The sequence below is a fragment of the Lissotriton vulgaris genome, chromosome 10 (assembly GCF_964263255.1).
Source record: "Lissotriton vulgaris chromosome 10, aLisVul1.2, whole genome shotgun sequence".
NCBI classification, from domain to species: domain Eukaryota; kingdom Metazoa; phylum Chordata; class Amphibia; order Caudata; family Salamandridae; genus Lissotriton; species Lissotriton vulgaris.
Genome location: NC_141698.1, coordinates 258,341,818 through 258,363,594, shown reverse-complemented (window position 1 = coordinate 258,363,594; position 21,777 = coordinate 258,341,818).

The window sequence follows — 21,777 nt, the reverse complement described above, 5'->3', positions numbered from 1 at the left end:
GGCAACGTCAGGGCATCCAAGAGATCATTCACCAGCTGTCCATGCTGAATCTTCGTACCATGCGACGTCAAGAAACCTCTCTCTCTCCACAATCGTCCAAAACTGTGTGCGACGCCAAATGCGTATTGGCTGTCGGTAAACACATTCACACGTTTCCCTTTCGCTAACACACACGCTCTAGTAAGAGCAATCAGCTCTGCAGCTTGGGCAGAATTCTGATTTAATCTTGCAGTCTCAACAACAGTATGCAATGTTACAACAGCATAAGCAGTAGTCACATCGCCATTCGGCAACTTAAAACATGACCCATCCACATACAATGTACCATCCGGATCTTCCAATGGGGTGTTTTTAAGGTCCACTCGACCTTTTGTTTCCTCCTCTGTCCTCAAGTAGCAATCATGTTCTGCTACTTCATCCGACTCTGCGCTAATTGGTAACAAAGTCGCCGGGTTCAGAACATTACAACGTTTTATTTGAATGTGGCTCGCCAACAGCGTCAACTCGTACCCAGACAACCTCGCACTCGTCAAGTGCTGAGTTTTCGTTCGATTCAAAAGAGTATCGACTGCATGCGGAACCATCACCGTAAGCATATTATCCATGACCAATCCTGCTGATTGTCGGATGGAGACCGCGGCTGCCGCTGTTGCTCGTAAACAACTCGGCAATGCTCTAGCTACCGGGTCCAAGGTCGAGGAAAAATATGCACATGGACGTTGCTTACCACCAAAAGGTTGTGTTAAGACACTCAAAGCACAACCTTCCCTCTCGTGAACATATAACGTAAACGGCTTACTGTAGTCAGGAGTACCTAACACAGGAGCCGAACACAATGAATCACGCAATTCAGAAAAACTTTTCTGACATTCCTCCGTCCATGGTAAGGGAGTCGACACATCCTTGCACGTAAGAGCCACCAATGGTTTCGCTAGCAATGAAAAATTAGGAATCCATTGCCTGCAGTATGATGTAATACCTAGAAAGGCACGTACATCTCTTTGGGTTGTTGGCACAGCCATTCGTGCAATCGCTGCAATTCTCTCTGGGGTCAACCTCCTTCCCTCCTTTGACAATAAGTGACCTAGGTAGGTTACTTCTTGACAACAATACTGGAGTTTAGTAGGTGACACCTTGTGATTTAACTCACAGAGATGTTGCAGCAATGACACCGTAGCAATTTTACAAATGTCCTGAGTATCAGCAGCCACCAATAAGTCGTCGACGTATTGGATTAAGGCCGCACCAACCGGCAACCTAAACGCATCCAGTTGACCCTTCAAGGCTTGACTGTAAATCGATGGACTTTCACAGTAGCCCTGAGGAGCGCGTTTGAACCGGAAGCTGCGTCCACCAAGAGAGAAACCGAAAAGGTCTCTGCTTTCCTCGGCAATCGGGATGCTGAAAAACGCATTTTTCAAGTCAATCACCGAAAACCATGATGCAGAAGCTGGAATCAGAGTCAGTAGCGCCGTGATGTCAGGCACAACGGGGAATTGAGGAACAACAATTTTATTCACTTCCCGTAAGTCGATAACAAAACGATAAACAGGCGGTTTCGAAGGATCAGTACGTTTAAGAATGGGCAGTACAGGGCTATTGCATACGTTTCCCCGAGTCTCCTCAATAACATCTTTCTCGATCAAATCATAGATGATCGCTAACAGTGCTCGTTCACCATCAAGGGAGATACGATATTGGGGAATACGTGGCAATCGCACGTTAGATTTCAACTGAACAACATAAGGGGAGATATCAAGTAGGCCCACATCGTTTGGACCTGTTGCCCACAAAGACGCAGGAAGAGAACTCAATTCCGGTGGGAGCTTGTCGAGAGACAAGTACATGGGAGAGACAACCCTCTCTCCTAACGTAAGCTGTACTCCCGCAGGAGAACAATACAAAGTCGCATACAAACGTTTAAGCAAATCCAGGCCCAAAAGATTTTCGCCACACCCGGTGGTTAGAATCAACGGAGCTTCTAGCTCACGTGGCCCAATTTTAAGGGGCAAAGGGCGTGAAACTGGATTGCTAACGGGGGCGCCAGAGAATCCAACGGAAACATTTGTTAAGCCAGACAAAGGTGCGCCAGGGAGTTTCGAATGCTTAATGGAACTTTTCGCTGCACCAGTGTCCAACAGAAAAGGCTCAACGACGCCCGATGTAACAAGTGTGACGTAAGGCCCTCTCTGATCAACCGGAACTGATACCACTCCCTCTCCTTGTCTTTGGCTGTCCTAGTAATTACTGTCGTCAGTTCCCTGATCGACGTAATAATCATCTACATTGTACTGCGCAGATCGTCCTTGCGACGATCCACGTTGATCGAAACAATTATCGGAATTAGATGAGTTATCTGAGCGATCGTTCTGAGCACCACGACCTCTACCACGTGATGCCTGCTGCGAACCACCACGACCACCTCTAGATGAGTTACCACTATTACGTTCATTGAGAACGGGACAATTGAATTTAATGTGACCCTCTTGTCTGCAATAAGCACATTGATTGTACCCTAACGAAGATCTTTGGGAAGAGGAGTCATTACGATTTTGAGATCTATTTGATTGCGACTGCGATCTATTCTGTTGCGAATTAGTCTGATTTGAACGCGGAGGATACGCTTGCTGAAGCAACACTTTAGTTTTTAGCTCTTTCGTCTTTTTATCAGCACGGTCGCTCTCTTCTTTCTCTCTATTCTCATAATATTGTGCCGTAGCCAATATCTGAGCTGAAGTAGAAACGGCCCATGCACTTTCCGAATTCTTTAATTTATTGCTCAAATCGGGCAATAAGTTCGAAACAAATTTATCCACAAACAACCTTTGACCACCCTCAGTACTCATATCCTGACCACTATGATCGATGAATGCCTCCTCGAACCTCGTAAAGAAGTCGGAAACACTCTCGTCCTTCTTTTGCCTACAAGCTGACAATTTGTCCCAATTTACCCTCATAGCTGGCATAAGAGTTTTCATTAGCGTTATAATTCTTTGAGGAAGGGCAGTAATCAACTGCTCGGGTTTAGCACCACCAACTTGTCGCGCATCTGCCGCTACAATGGCAGCCCAAGCACCACCTAATTCGTTTGCGTGATTTTCCTGACGAATCTTAGCCCATACCGGTTGCGGTACGACATTGCCGAACAACATATCGATATCGGCTAGATTCATTACCGTAGCATCTACGAGCTGCGACAATTCTTTGTAATACCCTGCAGGATTCTTGCGAGGGTCAGGCAAAGATTGCTTCACCTGTAACACTTCCGATCTTTTCCATGGGAGATGTATCCACACTCTCTGGAAAAACGGCGGGACCGGAGGGTTACCTCCAGGGTTACCTGGCATCCAAACTGGCGGAACTTCACGCATAGGAAATTGACCAGACTCATCTGTCTGCCTTTCGACATCCTCAACAAACAAGGCTTGAGGTATTGGAGTGGGACGAAAAGATAGCAACCGTTCAACAGCACGTCGAACATTGGTGTCCACTATCAGTCCAGTCGAGAACTGAAGCTGTAGATCAGACAACGCGGTCAGCACCTCGTCAGGCGCATCGGCCGATATCTGATCACGAAGAACCTTACACATTTCCTCGAACACGAATCTTTGGGTTGGTATATTGAACTGACAAAATGTGTCGAGTACAACACGCGGTGGATTTCTAAGGGGGTGCGTCATCCAACCCATCGCCATATTATATAGCGAAGCACGTTCCCTATTACCAGGAAGCTGACTACGTCTCTGAGGACCATCTGAACCAGCGGACCCAAGAACAGGTCCGAGCGAATGAAAGAAGCTAGCCGCAAGAGGAGAATTACGACTGCGAGTAGAGGGAGAGGCATAGGACACAGGACTGACAAGTGAAGGAGTAGAAACAGTAGCAACAGCAGGAGTTAGCAAAACAGGAGCAGTAGCGTGAGCAGGAGTATGTGGAAGCGGAGGAGCAGTAGGAATAGAAACAGACGAAGGAGCAGGAATAGTCTGAAGAACGGGTGCAGGTTGAGGAACAGGCAAAGGAAGAATAGGTGCAGGAACAGGTACAGGGGGAATCACAGGGGCTGTGGTACCCTGTACGTATGGAGGTGGCGACTTCATAAGATAGGACATTAAAGGATCCTCAACTGACTCATCCTTCGTTTCCGACTCCGTAGGCAAAGTAGGATAACATTTATCTATTGTCATACGCTGTAATCTGTCAAACACTTCCTTTTCCCTAACTTCCTTATCATGCTGGAACTGCTCTGCTTTCTTTACAATGGTACCAGCGCTATCTTGCTGATTTCGTTTAGTCTGTCTGATTTCTTTCTGTCGGGCTTCTTTGCGCCACAACCGAAAGGCATCAAACATGGCCGGCCTTGACTTTTTCGCGAATAATTTAACCTCTAGATTATCTAAGATCGGGGCTTCGAAGCTACCATGTGGCGGCCAGCGAAGGTCACCATCCTTCTTTGTATATTTGATCCAGTATTAATTAAAAGTAATCGGGCCTAGCCCATGTTTACTATAGAGCTCATAAGTGGGAGTTCCAACCGGAGGTATCGGACACGAGTCCTCCAGTCGGGAATCCGCACCACAAGGCCTGAAACAACTAAACAAAGTACTACGACCAGGCATCTTGCACTCTAGCCGAGTTTCACAAACTTCAAGGGTTACGGGATTTACCAAGTCCCAGCAAAGAACAAAACCCTCGGTTTTTGGCGGCTGCAGTCATCAAACAACACAACAAAGTACGCTAGCAAAGTGTCACCGACAAAAACACTCACACAGCGTTAACAACAAAAACACTCGCTAAAGTGTCAACAACCAAGAACTCTGGGAGTGACCCACAAATACTTAACTCAAAGATCGATGGCGTCTCCAGGAAGGCCCGTCAATCGTCTCGCTATACCAAGGTCTACGCCAGGCGCCAAAACAGGTCTACAGTCAGGGCAGCAGTCCGTCGCAGCCGTCAGGAGGCGGGAATCCTCGCGGGAAAAGTCTTCGGGCCACTTGTTTCGACAACAGGATCGATGAAGCGGAGTGCACCTTCCCTCGGAGATTTCACACGAAGTTCCTCACGATCGTCGGGCTTGGACCGGTACCACTGATGCAGCCCCACATTGGGCGCCAACTGAAGGACTGGGTTCTTTAAGACCCAGCGGTGCCAGGGCACAACACCTGAAACCTTCGTGGGTAACCTGCTCCGGCGTACGAATCACAGAGACACGGGACACTTCCTTCGGCGTCAAAGATTCATGGTTTATTTGCTGCAGGGAACACAGATATCACAGGAAGTACATCAAGTGTAGTTCGGGGAGACTGCTTCAAATTGGTTCTGTGGATCACTCCTTTTATACAGTTTTTACCCATAAGACAACATGGCACACAAAGGTTTACAACCCGGTTCCCACCATTATCCCCCAGAGGGGTCGCTTTGGTCACTTTGAAACACATGAGGTCCGGAACATAAGTGCGGAAACATTTGGCAGTTCCCAACTGTAAAAACCCATCTTCCCACCATTAGCGAATTCCAATCAGCAGTAAAACAGATCGAAATAGGAACAAGGACAGGTGTAGAGGAAGACGGAGACAGTGGGGAGATCGGAAAGGGTGTAAAAGGGGAGGTATCGGGAAACACGAGATACAGGCATCAAAGGGACGTGCCTAATGAGATGCACGGCTGAGACAATAAGTCCGTGCGGCAAGATGAGCCTCGAGCGGCGCCATCTGCTTTACAGTAGCATCCCCCTCGTCATAAAGACACTTACAAAGAACATGTGTCTTCCGCAAATATCTTGGGAGTCCCAGGGTCGCGAAGCGGACAGCGTCCGTTCGCTGGCTACTTGAGGGCAAGAGACAAAATGGATGCCGTATCTAAGATGGAACCCGTGGGTACAGATAGAAATACCCACGTAACAGACGAACGGTTTAGGTTAGCACAGCGAAACTGCGTACACCCACTAAACTCGTCATTTGCGGTTCATAGATACCAGACTCGACCATATTCGTGTGAGTCAAATGCACCACTTACAATTGTCACGGAACCTCACAGCCTAGCATCATTATCCTAGAGGTTAGATGTTCTCTACAGCTCTAATCTGTAATACTTTTTCCCCAAACAGATTGACGCATGCCCGAGGATATAGTGCTCTCTAAATTTCAGTACTGAGCACTTTTGCGCATGTGCGTTGGGATTAGTGCCGGGTTTGTAAGATCTGACTTCGCCGGGCTCTTTTCCTGATAACGCAGGTGAGCTCGCTTTTTTGTTCGAGCCATATGGAGTTGATTTGATTCGTAAGCATATGGTCTCAGCAGCGGCCGCAATTGGCGGATCAGATAGCAAGCCTCGCTATTTAAATCTAACGGGTGGTTCCGTCGGTGCCTCCCCTTCCGCTCGGCTTCGAGCGATTGGCACCGACGGACAGGTTAGTTCGGGGAGGTTGCAAGGACCGTTTTTCTAGCAATCATTATGCGTATAGGCAGGCCTGGGAGTGAATAGCCTCCATTATTCTTTGGGAATAGTGTCCATTAATAATGTGGAAATGTCTTTTGACTGGGCTTTGCCCGGTCGTTTATCTCGGCACTAGTAGTGCCATTTAGGACAATTCCTTTAGACTTGAGCATTTTTTCGGTTCAGCAGCATTCCTTTGCTGCCACCCTGTAGTGCTATTCACAACATCAGTTAAGGGGCGACATATGGTCACTACTGGCATTACTATCACCCGAGTTTAATGATGATTTATCTACCTCAAACAATTGTTGTTGGCTTAATGGCGGGGTCAGGCAATGACAGGGTAGTCAGGAGTCTAACACAGGTCCATTGGGTTTTTGTGTATTTCGATTGGGCTGGACACATTTGAATTGTGCGCTAACTGTGTCCTTTCTTTACACATCAGAGCGGGGCCTCAATTTCCCGAGCGGTTGCCGGGCGAGGTGAGGCTTTCACCCACACAAAGCTGGGTGAGTATCACTGTGAGGAAATGCCTCTTTGTGATGAAGCTAATATGCTTTTTTGTAATGCGGAACGTAAATTGTTCTCGCAGGTGTGTTCTGTCTTGATGGTGTATGTGGGGATATGTGGACTCCTGTGTGTTAATGCATACATGGTATTTTTTGTTTTCTTGACAGGTAGAAGATTCGTTTCCTGTCTTCAGTGGACTTAGAGGTTCCAAGTCTCGGGGTGATACTTGTCTTCCTTAAAGTACACTGCACAATTTTGATGTTCTTTCATATTTGTACACCCTTCACACCGTGGTGCATTAGCCTGCCATCTCCAAGGTCCTGATGAAAGCTGGAGTAAAACTCCATCGAGCTGAAACTAGTTGACCATTCTGCACAGCGCCATAATGTAGTTTTACTTACTCACTACCAGGCATGGTTTTAATCTTGACACCTACAATTTTCTCGACAAACAATCTCTTTAGTCTAGGTAGTCATTTTTAATAAGCACCTTTTCCATAGCACTGCACTTTTTCTGTGCTATACTTTGGGCACAACTGTGGCAAAATACGCCGTTTTCCATTTCCGCACCGCTACATGGGCGGTATATGGAGCGACTGTCCACCCCCACATTGTGATATGCGGCCATGAGGGTGGTCTGATGGGATTTTTCTAGCCCAGTGTGACCCAATACACTTTTCCACACGGATATCCTTGTGATGCCTGTTCTCCATTCAAGACAGCACACTACTATTTGACCTGGTCTCCTCTTTCTGTGTTTTGCATCTATAGTATAGTGGCATGAGTTGACAGGTCGTTAAATTATTCCCCCTTTGACCCTCTGCACACTTGTTTTTTCACTGCGCAGTGCCTGCCATGTTGTGCATGGAACTGCAGGGTGGTACCATAGGTATTCCTCATGTGCACCCTCACCCCCCAGAATCCCTGGAGGCCTGCTTCGGGCCTCCAATGGTAAAAAACGCCTGTCTTTCCGTGGCGGCACAACCCCACATATATGCTAATATGGATGGCGGTGTCTCCCAGACACCACCACCATGTTAGCAGTTTTCTGCCCCGTCGACTCTGCGATTGGGCAGATCTCTGCCAGACGGTCTTTCTATCTACCGCGTTACCCCACCATGGTAAAGTGGCAGGGGAAATCCTAAGCGGGTGGAGGTTTTGAGCAGGCGGATCGCCACCGCCATACATGCGGTGGCGACTCGCCTGCTATCCAAATGACCCCCATAGTGTTGGGGTCCAGATGAGAAATTACAATGCGACTGCCACTCTGGCGGTCCATTTGTAAATATTTCCCTTTGCGGCAAGTGCAGCTGGCTGCAACACAAGCCACAATGGAAAAAATGCAGGTTTTGCATTTCCCTTCACTATGTGGTGTCTGCCTCATGGTGCAGGGAAACAGAAGTACAAGCCTTTCCATGGTGGATGAACCACCATGGATAGGCTGGCGGGGATCCAGCATCTTAATCTCACGAGCGGTGATTGCTAGGCACCGCCACTATTTTGAGGATGCGGGGCAGGTCTGAGAGGCAATCATAAAGACGGCTTTCCATCCGCTTGGCACACCGCCTGTCATCCTAATTTGGCAGGCAGTAATGGGCCGCACGATGGCTGGTTCACCGCCATCATAATCACCCCCTAAGTTTTCATTTTAGGTAGCACATGTGAAAAAGGAGATCTGGCAAAGAGGTTCAGAAACAGAGTTAGGGTGGGGGGAATTAAGATATATACTTAAACTTATTTTTTCTCGTTTAGACAAGATAGCACTGAGTGGCGGATTAGTACAGGTAGCAATGGAAATGGAAATCTAGATTTTGGGAGCACAACAAGGACAATATTGAGACATAGTAAGGTATTTTTTGAATACGCATTGTAAAAGGTAGAAAGTTCTAGAGTTTTGAAGAGAACCAAGGCCACCAGAAATGTTTAGTTTGCAGTAAAGGTAACATTTAGCATGTACATTTTAACAATAAACTTGGATTGGAGTCGTTGAAGAGAGTTGTTCGCTTGTGTGATGTGGGCAAAACAATTATTGACAGATACAAGATGAGCAGTGATGTGGAGAATAATTTTTATTAGGAGCAACATAACTTGTCAGTGTGCCAGTGAGAATGGAATTAGTCAAGTTTGAAAAGTACCAGGGGACGCAGCTTGATGTGGAGGGGAGATGGTCGCCTGCTGATTCAGCTGCATTACAGCCAGGAATTAATTCAACAATAATAGCAGGAAATGTATTTTACACATACCAAAACTAGAAGATGACAAGGTGTGAGTCATCCCTTTCTTTAATTTGTAAACTGAAACTTTTGCAGTGCTACTGGAATGTAAAAGGGCTAATGCCAGAAGCAACCAGCTGTCTCATCGTGGGCGCCAGTTTGTGTTATTTATGACCAAGGAGAGCTCTCAGAATGTATTTCTGACTTTTTGCTTTGAAACATTTCTAATTCCCACATACTTTGTTTTCTTTAGACTTTCAAAGCTCTGACACAGTTTAGATTAATGTTCTGTCTAATTAAAAGGTAAATACAACCTAAGAGAAAAGATTGTAATCTTAGTAGGCAGGCCATATATCTCCAGCTTTAAAAAACACCTTTCTTGCTTCAAACGAAATACAATTTGCAATGTGTTTATATTAAAACCGTGATGCAGAAATATTGTTGTCTAGAATATTTTGTTTCTGGTAAGTAATAGTGTTGTTAAGAATATTGTTGTGAATATCTTTCTCAATAATAGAGTTACAAAAAAAATTGTTTTTTAAATTATTTAAATTTGTTTTAGTCCGTAAAATGTTTTTTGTGTTACTATTGTTTGTATAATTCTTTTAATTGTTTCAAAATATAGTTTGCAATTTTAAATAATTTAGAATTTTAATCTAATTTCTAATAGTAATTTATTGTTTTGTAGCAGGTTGTTGGGTTTGAACGGGGATTGGATGGGAAGTTAATTAATAAAAGATAGTTTTTGAATTGAAAATTAATTATGTAAATTATGTAATAATTATATATTTTAGTTATATTTTAGGTGCCGGGCTCTGAGTTTGTAGGGGTATAGGGTGGGAAGTTAATTAAGAAATGACTAATAAACAACTAACAGTTAGTTTATCATTAATTATTTAAATGAGTATTACTAATGCACATTATGCAATACTGATTTATTTTAGTTGTATTTTAGTTGTGGTTTTCTAGGTTTGAAGGGGTATAGGATGGGAAATTAATAAAATAATAACTGAAAAATAATAATTATTAATGTATAAATAACTATTTAATTATTTCATAATCATGCAAGTTGTGTACTATTTATATATTGTAGTTATATTTTAGGTGTGGGCTGGTGGGTTTGTAACGTTGTGAGGTGGGAAGTTAATTAAATAATAATTAATTATCATTTAGGTATTGATTGTTAATTAATCATGTAATAGAGTATCAATTATGTAAATTGTGTTATACTCATTTATTTCAGTCAGATTTTATGTATGGGATACTAATTTGGTAGGGTTATAGGGTGGCAAGTTATATATATATATATTTATATATATGAATATCATAAATTGGTTAATTGTTTTTTATACAAATGTTATGTTGAGTATCAATTTTTATATTTAGAGTTTTGTATTTTTTCTCAAATAAAAGGAATTTTTAAATATGTAATGTGTTTGAGGTGTAGTAGTTTATTTACTGTTGCTTAGACTGGAGTAAGAGTAATAAATGTATCTCTGTTGAAGTCTGTTTTCTCTACTGTTGCACAGACTGGAGAGAGAATAGTAAATTTAACCCCTTCGACGTCCAATGCTCTCCCTACTGTTACACAGTTTGGAATGAGAATAGTACAGTTTACCCCTTCGAAGTCCAACTTTTTCCCTACTATTGCACAGACTAGAGTGGGAATAGTAAATTTTACCTGTCTGAAGTCCAACTCTTTTCCTACTGTTGCTCAAACTGGATTGGGAATAGTACATTTAACCCCTCCGAAATCTAACTCTTTCCCTACTGTTGCTTAGACTGGAGTGAGAATAGTAAACTTACCTCGCCAAAGTCCAATGCTCTCCTGAACTGTTGCACAGACTGAAGTGGTATTGTAAATCTAACCCCTCTGAAGTCCTATGCTTTCCCTACCGTTTCACAGACTAGAGTGGGAATAGTAAATGTAATGCCAACAAGCCAATCTGGTCTTTTTCATTCATGCCTTTTCAAAGTTACTTATAAAAACAAGACAACAATATTTGAAGAGCCTACTAAACTGAAGATATTTTTGGATGTCTAAAGAAGAAGACTTGGATACTTCTAAAGTTTCTCACTAACTGAAAGCTGTATACTGATAGTTTCATGAATTCTGCTTCCAAACATATAACTGCAAATGTTTTTTTCTCCTTTATTCTTGCAGGTTATTTCAGTCTCAAACTTTGCCTTTGTGTTCTGTCATATCTCGCCATCTCCTGGAGTGCAGGCCTGTTGTTTTCATCATATGCCCTCATAACACTCCACCTTTTGTTTGTTTGTAGATATGTCTCTTCTCTTCTTGTGTTATCTGCTTCTCTGCATCTTTATTTCTCCTTTCCTTTCTAACTCCCTTCCTCATCTATTTTCCCAACCTCTTCCTCTCAACTCTAATCTAATTCTACTTTGCTTTTTTATAATTGTGATGAATTCAAGATGGATAGATTTTATGTTTATGTTTGTTCTTGGTCAATTATTTGAAGTGTGGCCTTCTATGTTTTAACTTATTTATTCAGTATGGTATTCAGAGTAGTTTCATGGAATGGCAAGAGACTAGGCACTCCAATTAAAAGATAATGCGTTTTAGCTCATCTTGGCAATTTTGAAGAAAACACTGCATTGCTGCAGGACACACATCTTGTTGAAAAATAATATTGAAGCTTTAAAGGTGCTGGGTGGGCAATGTTTTTCCCTTTCCAACTTTTCTATAAAGCAACATTTTAACACTAAACTCAAAGCTCAAGAGAAGCATGATGAGGGAAGATGGGTGGCTATAAAGTTACCTATTAAGAATGTTGCTGTAACTATTTACAATGTATATGGTCCAACTAAAATTGAAAATTTATTTTGGTGTAAAATTTCTCAAAAGCCATTGGAATATTCTGATTACAATGTATTACTTGGTGGAGACTGTAACAAGATATCTGATGTTCTTCTTGACAGGACTTCTAAGTCTACTTTTATCCCAAGTAAAATGCATAAAGGTCAGTGCAATAACTCAGAGGTCACTTATTGATGCATGGAGACTATGTAATCCTGCCTTAAGGGAGTGCACCCTTTTTTCTCAAATCTCCATTCCCTTCATCGTTCCCATTGCTTAATTGATCATATATTTGTTCAAAGCAGATATCACAAACTTTAATCACTGGTGTGATTGGCACGATTATAATGTCCGGTCATGCTCCTATCAGTATTGATCTTATGTGTTCTGAATGCAAACAGACAATGGAGATTTAAAACTGCTTTTTATTGGAAGAATCCTTCACATACACCTTTCAGAAATGTGCTATTGAATTCTTCAATCTTAACTCTACCAGTGCTGTTTCTATACAAATTGTTTTGGGGCTCCTTAAATGCAGTGAAGGATTTCATATTTACCTTTGCGTCAAATAAAAGAAGAATGCGAACTAGGGAATTGTATAATATTATGCAATATATAAAAAAGAGTTAACATCATTAATATTCATCTAAATCTAAACCATGCTTAATAAAATTATAGAAGCCACATTCCAATCTAATAAAGTTTTCACAGTAAATGCTTCTTTTTTTTTTCTTAGGTCCAGTGGGAAATATTACGGTGTACAGAATAAAGCTGGAAAACATTTGGAAATCGATCTCAAAATTACTGAGATGGAATGTATTTTTAAGATGATAAAGACCCTATAATTAAGGATGATGATATTCTAAATGAATGTGCGCAATTTTATAATGCTCTATATACTCCTGAACTAATACCTCACCATGAGCAAATTGTGGAATATCTTGACTCCATACAAGCGGTCACTGGGAAGTATATCAATTTTCATTAATTGGAAATGTCTATACCTGGTGAAGAGATTACTAAAGTACCTAATTAATGTAAAAACTTGCAAAACACCAAGTCAAGAAGGGTTTCCAATTGAATTTTACTAATTTCTTTCTCACATTTGAATAAAAAAGTTACATGATTTGTTTATTACTTTTCTAAAACATAGACAGTCAGGGGTACCTTTCCATTCACATTGATTTGTTTTATTCCTAAAGGAGGAGATCCTAGAGTGTCTGTAAGAAAAATAGACCAATATTCCTGGTTCATATTGATTATAAGATCTTTGCAACAATAAATGCTTTGCATTTAGATCTACTCCTGTCAGATCAGTTGAAACGAGAACTATCAAGAATTGTTGAAATGTCAAAAGCTTGCTGTGATCTTGTCTCCTAGCAATGCTGCATTGCCATAAAACTTCACCTGGTGGACACATTGCATTCCACCTGGTTGGCACTTTGTGCAGATTTTGTCTGAAGCCTGGCTATCTGTTCTGTGAGGTGCACTCTTTATTGGGTTTCTGAAATATATTGGGTATTGTGTTGGATACCTGTGCATTTAGGAATTCAACCTCAGCATACATGTATACAATAGACTTGTTGTGGTCAACAGCTCTAGTGTGTCATGCAGAATGTAACTGTGCCTCCATCCATTCTGAAATCTCCTGGTGATCCACAAATATCATGGCTGAAATGGAAGAAAGTGTTCAGCCATTATGCAAGGATTTGTGCCACTTAACTCAGTGCTGAACATAGAATGTCTTTGTTGATGCACTGTCTTGGCACTGATGAGCAGGAAGTGTTTGAGTATCCCTCATCTGTCCGATGGTGATTCTGATAATCTTAATGAATATGAGATTTGCTTTAAAAAATTGGACCTGCATTAGCTTACCCAATTAAGCACTGTGCTTGAGCGCAATCAATTTGGTAAGAGACTGCAATGTCAGGAGTCAATTGAACAATATATAATGGAACTGCACAGATTGTCTTCGACCTGTGGCTATGGTGATATCAGTGAAGAGCGACTGTTGGGGTGTTAGTTAAAGAAGGCTAAGTTGAATATATTGCAGAAGGACAATATTTCTCTACATGAAGTGCTCACCATAGCAAAAACGCATGTACATTCAAAAGCATGTGTGGCTGTGGCATTGATTCATGGCAGTACTGTTAGTACAGACAAAGCTGAAAATTTAGCAGGTAAGTTGGTACAAGACAAGTCTACTAAGGGCAATGCTATGCTGAAAATGACAGGTGCTAAATTTCCAAAAACATTTTTCGGGTAAATGTTTCTGATATGGGAATGTAGGCTAATTAGCCAATTACAAGGACTGTCTTGGTTGGAAGGTTGTCTGCAACAATTGTGAGATAGGAAGAGTCATTTTGAGAAATGGTACAAGTTCACAAACAATACTAAAAAGGTGAGAAAGAGTAAGTGTGATGATGATGAGGAAGATGGTAGATGAGGTGGGGAAATCACGACACTGCAAACTCCTTGACGGTCCCTTTGAAATTATTCAGTTGAAGTGAATCAGTCAGGATTTTGTTTGATTCGGGCACTAAAATAATGCTGATTCCCAAGACATTGAAAACTATTGCGAGACTGTTGAAACCAGATGTGAAACCTAAAGGATATGGGGCCAGATGTAGGTAAAAGCAGTTGAGCAAGTCCTTAATAGCGATTTTCAGTGAATCGGTATTAAGGACTCGAAAAATGCTATGTAGGTAGGAATCGCAATAATTTTTGCGATTCCTACACATTCCTTATTTGCGACCCGCAAATTGCGAGTTGCAAATAAGGATTGGCTTCCCATTCATTCCTATGGGCCAAGAGGCTAACGGCTAGGGAGGTCGACCTCGAATCTGGGGAACTGGGTACGCGGCTCGGCGAACATCCTGTGATTCTGGGCAAATCACCTAATCTCCCCGTGCCTAACAAAAGAAATAAATAAATAAAAATAATAATAAAATGAATGTGTCCTCATGTAATTCAACTGGTGCTATGTAAAGCGCTCTGGTACCCGATTCAGGTCAAGTTCATGCTATATAATAACTCTGTAAAATTAAAAACTCGCAAATTGCTCACGCAATTTCAAGGGTGCAAGGGTTCAAGAAGGACACCCTGTTGCACCCCTGAATTGTACATGTGTGCACATGTGGTGCACATACAGGCCCTATGGCCATGTAAATGTGCCACATGGCACTTTGAAAAAAAGCAAAAAAGAGCTTTTTCCATAGGAAATCGCATGTTACCACCAACTTGAAGTTGCTGGTAATTTGCGATTCCTTAAGGCATTATTCCAATTTGCAATGCGATTCTCTAAATGCTTGCTCAAAACAAGGAATCACAATTTTTGCGGTTCCTTATTTTGCAAATAGGTATTAGCCTACCTACATAGCACACAGCTAAATTGTGATCGTAAACGCTGATATTCTGTGAATTTCAGCATTTGCAATTGCTATTTCGCTTGCTACATCTGGCCCATGGTGAGGAGCCGATCAAATTGTTATTTTTAGAGAACTATTGAATTCAAAGATTGCATAATACCTGGAAAGTTATATGTCTCTATCAAATGACAGAGGAGAATGATTTTGTTTCTCTCAAGAGGTCTGAGAGGTACTGACCTCTGTTGTGGAGAAAGAGGATTTAGGAGTGTCTTCGGCAGTGAAGAAGGACAGGAACTTTCTCTGATGGCGTCGGTTTGAGATCAAAACTGATCCAAATCCTCCAAGGGAAGTATTTTTCAATAAAGGAATTGATTTGGTATCTCTTCGCATTCACAAATGGGTTGTAGCACTTCAAGAATTTGAGTTTGAAAGATTTTATGTTCCTGGTACATGTAATGTGAAAGCTGACTGTTTATCGAGGTTGAGTCTTGTTTTTGAGGAGAATAGTTCAAAGGAGAAAGACTCTTTTGGTGGTGAGTATTTCAAGGAAGAGGTGAAGTTGTCTTTGATAACTGATGGGATTATTGAGGAAGCAGAATGGAAGGAAGAGCTTCAGAAAGACAAACTGTGCAATAGGTGGTAGGCATGATGTTGGGGGGTTGGTGTACCAAAAATAGGTGTGACAATGAACTTGTTGATTATTTCCAATTGAGGAGTAAGTTGGTTGTGTTGAATGTGTTATTGTTGAGATGTAGTTAGTTGGTATCGCTGTATAGGATAAGGAAAAGATTGGTGTACCAGGCCCATGCCAGTCACATGGGTTTATCTCAGTCTAAGGATAGGGTTAGAGAAAACTGTTGGTGCCAGCCATAGACATGATGATGGAGAGGGAAGTGTGGAACTGTGTTGAATGTATACTAAGCAACAGAGTACTCAAGTGAAGGACTGAGAGAAGGAGCCTCAGGGCCATGGCTGGATATTGTGGTTGACATTCTAGGTCCTATCAAAGTGAAATCATGTGATAGGGTTGTTATTGTTTGCATTCATATGCACTTGCGGTGGCCCGGAGATCATGATTGTAAATTAAGAAGAGTCTGGGGAGATAATCATTTTTCTTGAATAACTTTTTGAGACAGAAAGTTTTACTTCCTCTATACTCACTGACAGCGGTGTGCAACTAACCTCAGAGATGGTGGAGACATTTTTTTAAAATAGAGGCTTAAAGTACAAGAAACTAGAGCTGTGCTACATAGAGTCAAATTATGTTGTTGAACACTTCATTAAAGTCTGAAAGAGACCTTACAACAGTCCCTGGTGTGTGGGGTGGAGAAGGAGAAACAGATGAGAAAGAAAGTATGTGAATACCACCTGACACCACACTCCACCACCAGTGTTTCTCCATTTCAAAAGCTAAAAGGAAGGGTTACCAGTTGTTTGTCAATTCCTGGATGGATGAATGAGAGATGAAAAGAAGTGGATGATCAGGTGGGAAATTTCAAAGGGCGGACAGAGAGAATGAAGAAAGTTAAAAGTGATATGTGGAAAGCACTTAAAGAAACTTCTGTGTGAATAGGGGATTGAAAAAAATAAAGTCTCCAAGGAGGATTGGTACATCTTCAAAATGTAGCCAGCTCTACAGTGTGTTAAAGCTTTTTACAAATTCAGCAAAAACAAGTGACCACAGGAACTGGACTCTCAACAGGATGGCCAAATACTTTCTGTTGGGTGAGAGGTGGGTATTCCTTTGGGGGAAGATCCATTGGAGAGCCAAAGGGTGAGACCACAACGTAGTCAGAGGAAGCGAGTGCATCTACAAGACTATATTTAAAAAGGTGTGAGTTACTTTTCCTCACTGCAATTTCTCCTGTGTAATATTCAAGCGAGTGACACTATGTACTTGTATATAGTTTATAAGATGACAATGTTTCTTATTGTTTGTTTTGGGGTATATTGGATGAGGGAGATGATGCAGTGTTCTGTAACCAGTTCTGTAACAGGGTGATATGCTGCATTGTGATGAGATGGCATTCATAATAATACCATCATTGATGGTTGAGCAAGCCTTAGGTATAAATCAAAGCATTACTTTAGAAGAATTAGAGACCACCATGAAATGTCTGAAAAGAGGTAGTGCAGCTGGGTTAGATGGTATTCCCAATGAGCTTTACATCTCACTTGCTGAAGAATTTGCTCCGGTTCTGGTGAGGCTGTTTAGCGGTATTTTTTCCGATAGACTCTCAATTCCTAAATCATGGGATGAAGCTGCTATCAGCTTAATCTTGACGCCCAGCAAAGATCCTAAAGATTATGACTCTTTTAAGCCCATCTCTCTGCTGAAATGCGACTATAAGATCTACACGCAAATTTTAGCTCGGAGATTAACTCAGGTAATGGGTTCCCTGATTCATCCTGATTAGAAGAGGTTTTTAGGGGTCATCAACTTCACGATTTAACTCATGAGCTGATCGGCCCTATTGACATTGTCTCCTCAGAAAAGCTGCCTCATATCATCTTTGCGTTTGACGCAGCTAAAGCCTTTGACAGGGTGCACTGGCCTTTTTTGCATCATATGATTTACAAAAGTCTTTCATATGATTCACATTAATGGGCTAGGGGACAAACTCGCTAGGGCCTTCACTAACATCTATAAAACTCCCACAGCAAGGATAGTGGTTAATGGAAATTTAACCAGGTCAATCAAATTGGAGCGTGGAACTAGACAGGGTTGTCCACTTTTGCTGCTACTCTTTGACTTGTATATCGAACCCTTGGCATGTAATATTAGGGCCAGTCCGATCTTCGCCCCGTTTGAATGGATAAGGGGGGTAAAAAAACTAGCCCTTTATGCTGAAGATTTGATCATCTTTACCAGGGAGAGTCCCAGTATCCTACCGAGTTTAGAGCAGTTGTTGATGAAGTTTATGAAGCTTTCACGTTACTTAATCAACCCTCAGAAATCCAAAATTATCTCCTGGAATTTGCAGACAAAACTCCCACTGGTTAAACAACAAATTAGATACCTAGGTGTACAGATATCACATGACATTACTAGGGTAGCTCAGATAAATCTTGAATCAAAAATGAAAGAGGCAGGAACACTATTAAGATCTTGGAATAGCCTTTGGCTTTCTATCTTGGGCCCCTCCAATTTGGTTAAAATGTCTATTCTGCCTAAATGTACTTTTTTTTTGTTGTGTTCCCTTTATCCTTCAACTATAAAATGTTAAAATCTTTACAGAGTGACATATCTAGCTTTCTCTGGGCTAAAAAGGGTTGAGGATCTCTTGGAGGAAATTGCGGAGCACTAAACTAGATAGGGGTATTGCAAGTCTTGATTGTCACCTCTATTGTTGGGTCTTCCAGTTAAAAAATATAAGATCTCTCCTGTTTGATTCCTTTTGTTTTTCCCCTTTCCTTCAGGCTATGTCCAGAAATATTCCCCCAGGTGGAGATGAGTTTCTTTTAAGTTCGGCCACCCCGTATTTTTCAGAAAAGTCAAACTGAAGATACTGAGATCAGCCTTTGAGCTCTGGTACTAGGTTAGGAAAACTCTTAATATCCCATACTACCATGCTGGCGCCCCTATTTGGAACTCTCCTGGGACGCCTTTGTGTCTTAAGTATAGTTTGTCAACCCCATTATTGGAAGAAGGCATTAGAAAATGGGCCTTTATCCTCTAAAATAATAATGCTTGATTTATCAACTCCGAGTCTAGAAAAGCCGATTTGGCTTTGCTGGGTTTCAAGCTCCTGATGTCTGCATTGAGCACTTACTTCACTGAGCCATCGTACAGACTGTAAACAAGTCCTTTTTTAAATATTAAAACATACCACCAGCAGTGCGTGTACATGTGGCATTGTTAGGCGGATGTTTGCTGTTGATAACTGTTTGAAGTTGAATCGTGATAGAGAGGATCGACTGCAAATGGAGGGTGGTTATTTTTTAGATGCTCAAAGTCAGGATGAGTTTCCAGCTCTTATCAAAACACAACTGAATTAACACCAACGAGGCTGAGTCAGGGCCGGCGCTAGGCATGGGCAGTGTGGGCAGCTGCCCAGGGGCCCGAGCTCAGTCCAAACATGGGGCTCTCCTCCTTCAGGGCCCCTCCACAAAGCGATCACATTGCCAATGTTAAGCGAGGTGTCTTGACCTTGCTGGTCAGGGCGTGGTAGCATTCCTGGGGCTGCAATGGTGGGGGGAGGGGAAAGATTAAGTAGGGATGTGGCAGCAGCAAAGTGGGCTCTTGGGGACGAGGGAGGGGCAGCACCGCTGTTAAAAACCTGTGGAGAAGTCTTGTCTGCCCTTTCGGTATTCGTTTCCAGGTACCAGACATTAACAGGTAAGGACAAGTTGATGAGGGAGGAGGAAGCATCCAGCTTAGACTGGCACTTTAGAGCAGTGTTTAGTAGCGTGTCTCACTACTGCTTCAGGCACAGGGAAGGTGTTTCCTCATCCCCTGGGCCTGGAAGCCCTGGATCAGGCTGCAAAGTTAGGTGTGGGACATGGGCCAATTTCCAGTGCTGAGAAGTCTATGGCAGCTGCGCCTTGCAGCCCTCTATCAGGCTGCAAGGTCTAGAGTGGGCCTCTTTTACAGGGCTTTGTAGCCGTTATATAGTGCTATGAGGCCCAGGGCAGGGGGGCCCTGTCCTTGGCAACACAGCTCTATACTGTTGGATAACTAGATTTTCTTACACAGAGGGACTAGCATGTTTGCTTCCCAGCCCAGGTCACCAGTGCTAAACTTAAAGGGCTGTCTAGTAAATGCAGCTAGGTGTGGAAAACCTGTTAGTGAAGTTTCTTTGATTTTGCCAAGTCTTTGATTACTTTGTAGTCAAGTTTTCTTTTGTTTTTGCTTGTGGGCACTGTTCTCAAAAGATGATGTTTTAACACATAATCATGCAGTACACCCAAATGCACACCACTCCAATCCGCACTACTCAAATCCACGCTATTCCACGCCAATCCACCTCACCTTAAAACACACAAATCCACCCCACTTAATCCAATCCACCCCAGACCAATCCATACACCTCCACTCCACCACACTCCAATCTTCCCACTCTAGTCCAAAACAATCTGCCCCACTCCAATCTTGGCCACTCCATCCAAAAAAATCTGCTCCGCTCCATTCAGCACCATTCCATTAAGCCCCACTGCAATCTGCCTCACCCCAGTCTCCCCACTCCATCCCAATTCACCCCTCCAATCCACCACAATCAACCTGACTCCAATCCAACCCACCACAATCCAATACACCCTAATCCACCTCACCTCAACCCAATCCAATCCACCCCTCCCCAATCTGTCCAATTGCAATCCAATCCACCCCACTCCAATCCCCAAACATCTGTTCCACTTCAATCTAAAGCAATCTGCCCCATCCAATCCGAAACAATCTGTCCCATCCAATCCAAAACAATCTGCTGCACTCCAATCTGCCCCACTCCAAAACAACCTGCCCCACTCCAATCTGCACAACTCCAGTGTGCCCCATCCACTCCAAAACAATTTGTGCCACTCCAATCTGCCCCACTCCATCCAAAACAATCTGCCCCACTCCAATCTGCCCCACTCTAATCTGTCCCACTTTAATCCACCCCACTGCAATCCATCCCAATCCAATCCACCCCACTCCAATCTGCCTCATCCCAGTCCACCCATTCAATCCTAGTTCACTTCACTCCAATACACCACAATCCACCATACTCAAATCCAATCCACCCCACCCTACACCAATCCAACCCACCCCAATCCAATCTACCCCAATCCAATCCACCTCACCTCAATCCAATCCACCTCCTCCCCAATCCATCCCACAGCAATCCAGTCCACTCCACTCCACTCCAATCCCAAAACATCTTCCCCACAACAATCTGCCTCACTCAATCCAAAACAATTCCCCCCACTCCAACCCAAAACAATATGCTTCACTTCAACTCACAGCTAGCTGCCATACTCCAGTGCAACAAAATGTGCCCCACTCCAATCAGCTCCACTTCAATCTGCCCCACTCCAATCAGCTCCAATTTAAAACCATCTGGCCTACTCCACTCTGAACCAATCTAGTCTGCCCTAATCCAATCCAAAACAATTCGGCCCACTCCAAAACACCCCAATCCAATCCAATCCACCCCACCCCAATCCAAACCACCCCACCCGCCACTAATCTAATACACCCTTCTTAAATTCGCCCTACTCCAATCCACCTCAATCCAATCCTTCTCACCCCATTTCAATCCACTACACTCCAATCAAATGAATCCACCTCACTCCACCCCAATCTACTCTAATCTAATTCACTCACTAGCTCAATCCACTCCAACCTACTCCACCCGATACCACCCCATTCCACTCTATGGCACTCCACTCCACAACTCTGCACTCTACAATATTCTCTGCCACTGAATCACTGAACTATACTCCCCTCTACTCAACTG